Genomic DNA, 11,337 nt, shown 5'->3' with positions numbered 1-11,337 from the left:
GGAAGGGAAAGGAAATAAACAGAAAAGGTTATTTCAATCAAAAGAGGGAAGGAAACAACTTATAAATGGAGAGATAAGTTGAAAGAATGCCACTCATAACATTTAATAGGCTTATCATTATGAGGGTATTTCTAATTGATCACAAATTAAACATTTTTTTTATAAGTAATATAATACATTGAAGAAAAAAACTACCTTATGTACATTGCAAATGCATGAGATAGCCTAAAGAACTACAAGCAAAGGAAGGAGACTCAATGAACTCTACAATGGAACTAATTTCACTAAGATCCAACACAATGGACCACTCAAGTTATGATCTAATAAAAGATGTCTTCATTAACATCACTAACATCACTAGAGCTTCCACATCTTCAAAATTGTGATAATCCCGTTCCCTACTTCCCTTCACAATATTCACATTAGGCATAAGGGGGTTAAATTCTAAATAGTGGAAGAGCAATTATCAAAACTAATTCCTCCATTGAACCAATGCACACACAAAAGCTCCACAGAGCATGTGCAGATCACAATGAAGCAACAAATGATCCAGTCTCCCCATGCTCCACAAAGCATGATTTCATTCCTCCAACCAAACAGTAGATCAATAACCTTTTTGGAATCATCCATTAGAACCTAATCACACACAAAAGCTCCACCAAGCATGTGCAGGATCACAATGAAGCAACAAATGATCCATAGTCTCCCCATTGCACCTCCACTTTAAAAATCAATCTACTAGCACAATTTCATTCTTAATGAAATTATCAACACTCAAAATCTTCTTTCAAGCTATTGTCCACATAAAGAATGCAACCTGCTTTGGAGCCTTGGCACAACAAATGCTAATCCCTAGAAAATAAATGTCACTTGGGGCTTGCAAAATAGCTTAGTATGAAAAAAAACATCAAAATTCCATTTCCAATCAATTGCCATCACATTTTAATAAGAACCCCATCTCCTGGGTACATTGGAGTACTATAGTTTGAGCATAGAATCAATCGACTCCACAATCATTAAAATGTCTATTATACCTAACATTCGAATATTTTACATTGCCTTCATTTCGACACTCTAAGGGTTTGTTTGGATATCGCTTATTTTGTTGAAACTGAAAACTTATTGCTGAAAGTACAGTAGATAAAGGTAAAAGTTAGTTGAAATAGTACAGCGGCATGTGCAGATCACAATGAAGTAACAAATGATCCATAGTCTCCCCATGCTCCACAAATCATGATTTCATTCCTCCAACCAAACAGTAGATCAATAACCTTTTTGGAATCATCCATTAGAACCTAATCACACACAAAAGCTCCACCAAACATGTGCAAGATCACAATGAAGCAACAAATGATCCATAATCTCCCCATTGCACCTCCACTTTAAAAATCAATCACGATATCATTCTTAATGAAATTATCAACACTCAAAATCTTCTTTCAAGCTGTTGTCCACATAAAGAATGCAACCTGCTTTGGAGCCTTGGCACAGCAAATGCTATTCCCTAGAAAATAAATGTCTCTTGGGGCTTGCAAAATAGCTTAGTATTAAAAAAAACATCAAAACTCCATTTCCAATCAATTGCCATCACATTTTAATAAGAACCCCATCTTCTCGGTACATTGGAGTATTATAGTTTGAGCATAGAATCAATCGACTCCACAATCATTAAAATGTCTATCAAACCTAACATTCGAATATTTTACATTGCCTTCATTTCGACACTCTAAGGGTCTGTTTGGATATCGCTTATTTTGTTGAAACTGAAAACTTATTGTTGAAAGTACAGTAGATAAAAATAAAAGTTAGTTGAAATAGTACAGCGGGACTCATGAATAGTACCAAAAAGTGTAGTGGGACCCATAAATAGTAGCAAAAATAAACTAAATGGTAAAATAATTTTCATTTTTCATTAGTATCCAAACGCACACTAAGAATGAGTTAATTGAAGCATCCAAACACTACCCATCTCTAAGAATGAGTTAATTGAGTCAACCCTATCTCCTTTATTGCTACTACCCATCTCCACAAGTGGGTTTCTTCCTCCCAAAAATGCCATAGCCACTTGCCCAATAGAGTTTGGTTAAAGGTTCCTGTCCACCCCAAACCCCCATTGGCAATTGGGGAACACACTATATTCCAATCCACTAAATGTATAGGACCCTGTTAGAAGCAAAGTCATCTACAGAATGTTGGTTAAGGCTGCTTCCAACTGTTGCAGCCAACTACTTAATTGCTGATGCTGCATGCGTTCATCCAGGCTTGTTCATAAATGAATAATCAATGTGTAGCTTTGATCATACAGCTCTGCATAGCCCTTGCTTGTTTTGAGTGTCTTAATTGTGTAATGTGAAGGTGGTCTTAATCTCAACATAAATATGAGTGGTTAAAGAGAAACATCTAGAAGATTGAAAAAAAAAAGCAAAATGTGACATGACTATGTTAAGGATGCAGGTCTAATGTAGATGCAAGATTGAAACTTCTATGCATGACTGCTTGAGAGTCCATGGGGTAGTGTCTGTGTTTACGATCCAGTTGGTGTGCTTTTGGTATTCCTTGCGCAGCCCTTGCATTCTCTAGGACCTCTTTAGGATAGTAAGGAATCCCAATATTGAAATTTTACCTGCCTTCTAAAGCCTTGAAAGCAAACACATGATGAGATGTTCAAGTCTTTACAAATCCCTCCACCTATTGCTGACAGAGCAATTGCTAGCATTCAAAGGTGTTTGGGGGGGGGGAGGGTGTTGGTGTTAGCGTCCTTTTCCTGAACTATCGCTTTGAATTGTGTTCTACTACTGGTGGTGGTCTGGAAAGATGACCTTTTGGCTGACGATTTTGACATATATCTTTTATGGAGATTTCTTGATATCCTTTAACAGATGTCCTAATGGTAATTGTTATATATGATATCTTATCTCAGACAATTTTATATGTGGTCTCTTGTAAGTTTTATTTTGCAGCCTGTAGGTATTGTTGGTGCACTTACACTGTGGAATTTTCCCTTGTATATGATTTCTCGGAACATGTGCTTAATTTAGGATCATACAGTCTAATATCCTCTGGTGCGTATACTTTATAGTGTTTTAGGAGCTGATGACTTTAATGAATTAATAACATTTTCAAAATCCCCTGTTGTATGCCTCACTAGTATCAGGCTTATCCCACACTTTTATGTGGCATCCCAAAATCCTCTGAACTTACGCCCTTCATAGCTTTAGCAACAGCTGAGCTCTCTCATCAGGCTGGAGTACCACCAGTAATTTCTTTTATCTACATGAAAGTGTGCTGTGCTGTGTGCATATAAATTCAGAAACAGATATACTCTTTTTAGGGTGTAATGTAAGTTCGCTGTCTCTTTGGTCCTTGTAAGTTGAAGCCACTATAATGTGGCTTTGGATGTAATTATATGTTGGGGATCTGGTACAGTTTTATGTACACCAGTAGCAGTTATTACCAATTTTGAGACAGATCATTATAGTTTGTAGGTGTATATGATTGCTTCGCAAATTTTAGAAATGGTGCTACTGCAGTGGATCCCCTTATTTTTGCTATTATGAGACCACAAATATTAAGATCAATTGCCTCTTGGGGGCTTTGATTGTTAGTTGCTTTTAGTATTCTATATGCCTTATAAAGTGTTGATGAACAGCTTAAAAGATACTCTATGCTTATGCTGAAAAGGGCAGTTTTCCTCCTTGAAACATCCAAATCTATTTTGGCATGTAATTTTAGATAATTATTTATGTTTGTGGTAGGGATAAAACTAGGGCAGGCTATGCTTATCTCTGGTTCAATCCAAGGTAAAAACTTGGCCCTAAGCCAGCCCAGGCTGTACTTCTACCCCTACTTGCCCTTGAGTTGGCTTGTGTATGCTGGGTTGGTTCAGGTTTTCATGATTAATGGCCTGCAAATGTTACTCGAAAATGAATGCATGCATAACTTACCAATAAAAAAAAATTATTTCCCAACGTGAAATAATTTTTAAGAACACTATGCCTATCCCTAAAAAACATAAGAGTAAGGACTAAACTTTATATAGAAACTACAAAAGTTATAGAGTTTTAGGGCCTGATCAATTGTGTGGGTTGCATCTTTATCTGGTGTTATGCCACTCATGCAAAAGAAACACAGTGAGATTCATAGTGGATGCTGGAATATTGGCAGCTGTTTGTCAAAAGGTCATGTATCCTTGCCAATTTGTCTTTTGATGCCTTAATCTATCAATTATTAAAAGTATTTGGACTGGATCACACTCTTTGATTGGGATTTGCCATTCTATCACAGAGCTGAGGCTTTAGTTACACTCACATTTCTATAGAATTCCAAACTTCTGAAGTAAGATATAAAGGAATTTGAATAATCATTCAACTAGGATAATGAAATCAGTAGGGCTATAAAACTTACACTTGCAACCACTCTAATATACCTGCAAAATGTTCATGCATTTAAAAAATATGCTTTATACCTTTATTTTTGGTGTTTTGTTTTTGTTTTTTCGTTTTTTTGGCTCAGTTTCTATGGCTTCAGAGTAATTCAGGAACCAAATCCAAGGAAGAAATTGCTTCTGGTATGCGTGCGGTGGAGGTCTTGTCTTTAGATTTGAGGCATTAAATGTGTACTCAAATTTTCAGCAAAATTTGTTGCACTGATGAACGTTTGTCTAAGTTAAGCATAGTGGTTTATTTGCATGATTAAGGTTTGTAATTCTGTATTTGGCATTTCTTGTCTTTGCTTGGGGCTCTCTATGTTTTCAATTTTTAGATCATTGTTTTCTCTTCTTTCAAGCAGGAACTCATGTATAAGATCCAAGAAATAAAAGCAAAGCTGAACAAAGTGAAATGAAGGTTTGGGGAATATGCCGTGACATTAAAATGTTGGAGTTTGCAAAGAAGCATGTAACGGCTACAATTCAGCCCTTCATCATCTAACCATGCAAGGTTTGACCCTAATATCCTTTTATGTTTGTACAAGGTGGTTCCTGAGGGTTTTTATGGTTTCTTGCCATTAGGCTTGTTAGATTGAAAATTTATAGATTGTAATATGCAAAAGATTAATATCTGTGTCAATAAAAACAAAATTAAAAAAAATCTGTTATAATGCAGCAAAAGTAAAAGCAGTTGCTTACAGTTGATGTGCAACTGGCTTTGTTCTAGGCTACTTGTCCCGAAAAAGAAGTGCTAGGATAGGACAATTGAAGGTGCCTTTTTCTGATCTCAAACTATTCAAATAAGATATTCTCTCTCCCACTTGACAACAATCTTATGCAGCAACTTGGTTATTGTAAATTTAGAAATGAGATATAAATTGAAGACAGCTCTGTTTTCAAGCATTCTTATTCATGTCCCTGTATGGGTGGGGCAGGGCAGGATACCTGAACAAGTCATTTTACCATACTTAGTGCTCATTTATTTAGGTTATTAGAAGCCTGATTTCATTGAGAATCCTAATTTTATTTTAAATAGAATTTTTATTTTTTTTATGAGACATTGAGAAACCTAATTGCTTTTAAGATATTGAAAGAAAGTTTTTTTGGGGCATGAGTCGTATGACCATATGATTTTTTATTTTTTTAAATCATGAGTGAGTTGATAACATTTTTCTTATGTGTTTTTCCCTCTTCTCATTTATGAGATATTCTGTTGGCCTAAATGGTTAACTTGGTTGACCTTTGAACCTTCAACCTGCCTTTCCACTTAAAACCTTTAGTTTGGGTTCAATTGCTTTACTTGCAAGGAACTTGTTCTTCAAAACATTCTTCATAATCATGATGAAATCATTATTCTTTTCATCAACTGTTCCAAAATCTAATAAAAGAACTCTTAAATCTGTTTGTAAGTTCTTGGAGAATGTAAAATCCTTCTCACCATCACTTTGGTAAGATCATTATTCACTTCCTCAACTTTCCCAAACTCTAGTATACAGAATTCTTAAATCTATTTGGAGTTTTACATATATTGTGATAAGCACTTGCTAGATCATAATTTAGATCTTGTCTACTATCCTGACCTTTCGAGAATGATGTGTGGTCATATGTATTGGATCTTAATGTTATCTCATGTTTTAGACATCGTAGATTCTCTCTTATAACAGTAATACACATTATGCAATTCATTAGACTATCTTGTGTATACATCCTGTATACAAGAGGCAATTCCTTTTCTTTAATAAAATTTTATTACTTTATATAATAGGAAAAAAGTTTTTTAAAAAAAAAAAAAACCTAAAATTAAAGAGAGACTACGTAAAAAAGAATAAAATTTTATTACTTATCTGAGCAGGTTATGGACATTTCTAAGGCCAGCCAGAGGTTCGTGCCAAATGGTCTTTGGGCCTGAAGCATCGATCAGAACAGCCCAACACAATTACAACAATGTTCTAGTTTGTAGTTCATCAGTTCATTGTTTATAAGCGAACACAAATGTTTATTACAATGTAACAAAAAATGAATAATAACTTAACAAACATACCCTCAAAAGCATTCAAAACATAGGAGACTTTTATTCTATACTTTACCACACAATAGTGTGGCTGCATATATATATATATATATATATATATATATCAAGCATTATCTTCTATAACAGCCTAACAGGCATCCCAGAATTTCGAATATTTGACATTAACTGACGCAATAGATTATTTACTGTAAGTAATGCCAAGACATGAGCAAAAAAAAAAAAAAAAAAAAAAAAAAAAGACAGAGAGATAAGGCAGCAGCATTGATGCTTGTGGGTGCTTCAATATCATCATCATGCAAGCATCCTCACAAATCACACGCCCTTGCACATGCTAAGTGCACTCTTTTTAAGTCTTACCATTGTTATCAGCCTTTGGAACACTTGATTTTCCTCGGCCTCCACATCCCCAAGCCCAACAACCACTCTTGCCACTGCCTCCCCCACTGCCTCCTCCCCATCCCCAACCTCCGCCTCCACCTCCTGCTCCACCACCTCCACCCCCACCACCACCTCCACCTCCTCCACCTCCATTACCACCCCTCCACCACCCCCACACCACTTCCTCCACCCCATCCATAACCTTTACCATTTCCTCCTCCCACCCACCTCCTCCTCCTCCTCCTCCACCACCGCACCTCCACCTCCTCCTCCTCCGCCACCGCCACCACCACCACCACTGCCTCTTCCCCCACCATTTCGCTTTCTATGTCCTTTATCTTTTCCTCCTTGCCCACTACCTCCACCACCCGAACCACTTCCCCCACCTTTACCACCTCCCCCTCCACCTCCGCCACCTCCACCTCCACCTCCACCTCCACCTCCTCCTCTTCCTTTTCCTCCACTATTTCCACTAGTGTTACTTTGGACTAACTGTTTATCAAATGAAGTGGTGTTTCTTGCTTGTACATCTTCAGCTAGACCATGGTTTCCACGTGGAATCTTGGGAATGGAAGATGAAGTGTTCAACTGAGAAATGCCATCTTTCGCCTCATGACCACTCAGTCCATTCACCAAACCTAGGCCGAGCAAAAGTGCGAGAAGCAACATTGCTCGAGAGACTCCTGCAATGTACATATTTTGCCTCAACTTGAGAATATAATGCAAAGCCACTACTAGTCTTGTGCTTTTATAATCGATCTTTTTACAATGTACTTCAATGGCAATCGACAGCTTACTAGAAGCAGTCCCTATTGGAGCAAACACAATGCTACCTGCTACGCGAACCCAAAACTATTCATCATTAAGGCTGCAATAGAGGGACAAAGTGATAATGCCTAGAGGCGCAATCTGTCCCCACCTCCAATTTCCGTGACTATAACACTATTGGAGAGCGCAATATGGCCACACTCATCACCTCGATCCAATTGTCCACTATGTCTATGCCAACCTAATCAAAAGCAGCTCATAGATTTTTCTCTGTTCTTTCGTTATCATCACCCCGCTTATCCTTAATATAGAATCGCATTCACAACTTCCACTTTTACATGTAATTTTATATTGGCATTATAAAGTCACTTGTACATGAGATGGTCATTTCAGTCCTGTAATCACAAAAGACTGACACACACAAATATGATGGATTGTAGGCATTTCTTTTTTGGACCCTTGTGGGTGCTTTCATCATGGGAATGCTTGGATCATAAACCAGGCCAATTATTTTGTACATGCTTACTTTATTTGGATAACATGGCAAGTACTGCAAATCACCTGCCTGTAGGGCAGTCCCAGTATCTTATATGCTTTAGTGCTCATGTGAGGATGCCTTTGCTTGACGGATGAGAATTGAGGAAATAGGCGATTGCTGGCCATGTGATCAAGATCATGAAAGAGACAATATTTTTCACCAATAAAGTTGAGAATATGTTGGTGGAGATTGTTGGTGGTTGTGTTTTTGTTACATGTTTTTAGGCCTTAGTGCACTCCAGATAAAGTCCGTATAGATTCTAACATAATACGTTTAAACAAAGGCTGTTTGTTCATGTCGTCATCATTTCTACATGTGAGGAAATCTCCATTTCTTTAAGCTGTTGCTTATCTGGCTCTGCAGTGGACGGTGGGGTCAGTAGCCGTCTTCTCTCTTTTTTGGAAAATTCTTAAGTAGTCCTGGAGTATAGTGAAATGATACTTCTTTCTCTCATATTCATGGTGAGTTTTATCATGAATATGAGAGAAATGAGCATCATTCTCCGTACCTCGGGAGCATCTAAGAACTACTCTCTCTCTCTCAAATGTACACACAATTGCAAACAATTACGTCATGCCATATCAAGCTAGAGAAACTTTCAAGAGTCCTAAAAAACCTTGGGGGTGGGGGGAGGGAAGTGAACTTGTAAACACTTACAATTAGTGCAAAATTTCTAACATAGATACCATTACAAATTCATTCACAGTGGAAGAAGCCTATGCCGGAATCAAGATTTTAGATTAGAGGGAAAGATTAAAAAAATAAATTAGAAGCAAAATTATTTTCAAATTTATATTAATCATTTTAATAAAAAAAAAAATTCTACAATTACATAATAATATTATTTTCATACAAAATGTAATATATTTTGATTGCTCAATTCATATCTAATATAAAAAATAATCAATTTATAGCTTATAACAATTGACTCAAGAAATTTAATATAAATACATAAAGTTTAAACACGCATGCAATTTGATGACTCAAAATAAATCAATATAAAACTGTTAAAAGTATAGAAATATACTTAAAAAGTTGTTTGATTTTTTTTTTAAAATAAAAATTAAGTAGAATTCAAATTTCTTTCTTTATTCTTTTAATTATTTAAAATTTAACCTTATAATAAAAGTTTGTAGTTTAAAACCGTGAAATAATCAAGAGATTGAGGGGGAAAAGAATCAAAAGATTAGTACAAAGATAAATGCATTAGAGATTTATTGTTGTAAACTAAGATATAAGAGCATTTACATCAGTCTCTCCAGAATTTTAGCAAAATTAACCCCTAAAACTCCACTTTTACTACTTCAACAAAGAGTCAAATACATTAGTCTCAATATTTATTTCTTCAAACTATTTAAATTTATTATTTCTCTCCCTAAAGAATAAATAATTTTTTTTCCTTCTCCCATCCCACAACAACACCATCAACAACACGGCAACACCATCACATCTACCCTTAACAAGACCACCACACACCACCACCACCACCAATCACCACCAAGCACCATCAATCATAGCAAACAAAACACAAACCCATGCCACTCGCACAACCAATCACTAGCAACTACCAAAATCAAAGTTACCAACCACAAATCAAACACCACCAAAGCCAAACCCACCACCGGTGACCGGCCAAAGCCACCTTCAATCTTGCACCTTCGAGCACCACCCACCAATCATCGGCAAAACCCACCTTCAAGCACCAACCCAGCAATCACCGGCCAGGACCCAACAAGCACCCTACAAAACCCCAAAACCTCATGCAACCACTCATAAACTTCGATCTAAACCCCAAAACAATAGCCAACCATCGATTGATGCTAATCGGTTCATGAGAGAGAGAGAGAGAGAGAGAGAGAGAGAGAGAGAGAGGGAGAGGGAGGATAATATAAAAAATATTGACGGAAAGCACATTTTAGTCCCTACATTTTCAGGCTATTTCCATTTTAGTTCTTACATTTTATTTTTACTGCTTTTAGTCTCTATCCTAAAAATACTTCATTTTAGTCTCTATTTTTACTGCTTTTAGTCCTTACCGTTACATTAGAAATAAAGAAAACTGACGTGACAAATGACAGGAATAAATAATACTAAATTAATGTCCACGTGACCTAAATTAATAATAAAAATATTTTTTAACATTAAAAAATACCATGTCAATATCTAAATTAAAAAAATTATTAATTTTAACTAAATAAAAAAAATTAAAAATATAATTAAAACTAAAAATCATATGAATTGAGACGTAAATGTGTCTTGAAGAAAACCAAAAACATAAACCCAGAAATTTACTGGTTTGTGTAAGGAACATCGACCGATAACAACAACAACAACAACAACAACAACGTTAAATACAGAGGTGTAAGGAAACGACCGTGGGTTGTTTCCCGGCCGAGATCCGAGATCCATGGAAGAAGAGATGTGTGTGGCTCAGCACCTTCGATTCGGCGGAGGATGCTGCTCGTGCCTACGACACCGCAACATTGTCGTTGCGTGGTCCAAAAGCAAAGATTAATTTCCCTCTCACTGCTCCTCAGCTAGCAACTCTTGCAGCAATCAAAGACGAACAACCCAGATTTTCCTCTTCTGCCAATACTAAGTTCAATCCGATTCAACCCAACAGGCCAACGACAGGTAGTATGAGCAGTACGGTCGAGTCGTTTAGTGGCCCCAGGGTCGTTTCGAATCCGGTCTCAAGGGTCAAGATCGTGAACCCTGTTGCACCTGATGATTGCCGTAGCGACTGCGACTCGTCGTCTTCGGTGGTTGATGATGAGAACAACGACTACTGTGTTCTCACCTCCTTGTTTCGTCAGATCCAGCCGTTCGATCTGAATCTACCTCCTTCGCTGGATGAAGATTCGGCATCGCTGATGATCTTCAAGCCACCGCTTTGTGTCTCTGATTGTGGATCTAATGGTCAACCTTTTTTTTTTTTTTTTTTTCTTTCAGTTTTTTCTATCTTATTTTCTCGGGAAAATGATTAAAAAAGAAAATCGTTCCAGTGGTTGAACGTTGAAGAGAAATTGGTTTTTTTGTTTTTTCTTTTGTTTTAAATCCTTCTCTGTGTTAGATAATAACTCCTAAGGTGTAGAATAGTAGGGTATTTGAGTTGTTATGCGATCTTGGAGTTTCTTCAACTTTCATGGGCTATGAATTATTTTGTCTCTGTATTGTTGAAGATAATTAGATCTA

General features: G+C 36.7%; 1 pseudogene; it reads left to right on the top strand.

The window, feature by feature from the left end:
• The first annotated feature begins 8,144 nt into the window (after window positions 1-8,144).
• Window positions 8,145-11,104, top strand: LOC115950160 (annotated as a pseudogene).
• The last annotated feature ends 233 nt before the right edge of the window (window positions 11,105-11,337 follow it).

The sequence above is a fragment of the Quercus lobata genome, chromosome 6 (assembly GCF_001633185.2).
Source record: "Quercus lobata isolate SW786 chromosome 6, ValleyOak3.0 Primary Assembly, whole genome shotgun sequence".
In the NCBI taxonomy this organism is placed as follows: domain Eukaryota; kingdom Viridiplantae; phylum Streptophyta; class Magnoliopsida; order Fagales; family Fagaceae; genus Quercus; species Quercus lobata.
Note: the sequence above shows the minus strand (reverse complement) of the source record. Positions and strands in the feature narration are given on the sequence as shown.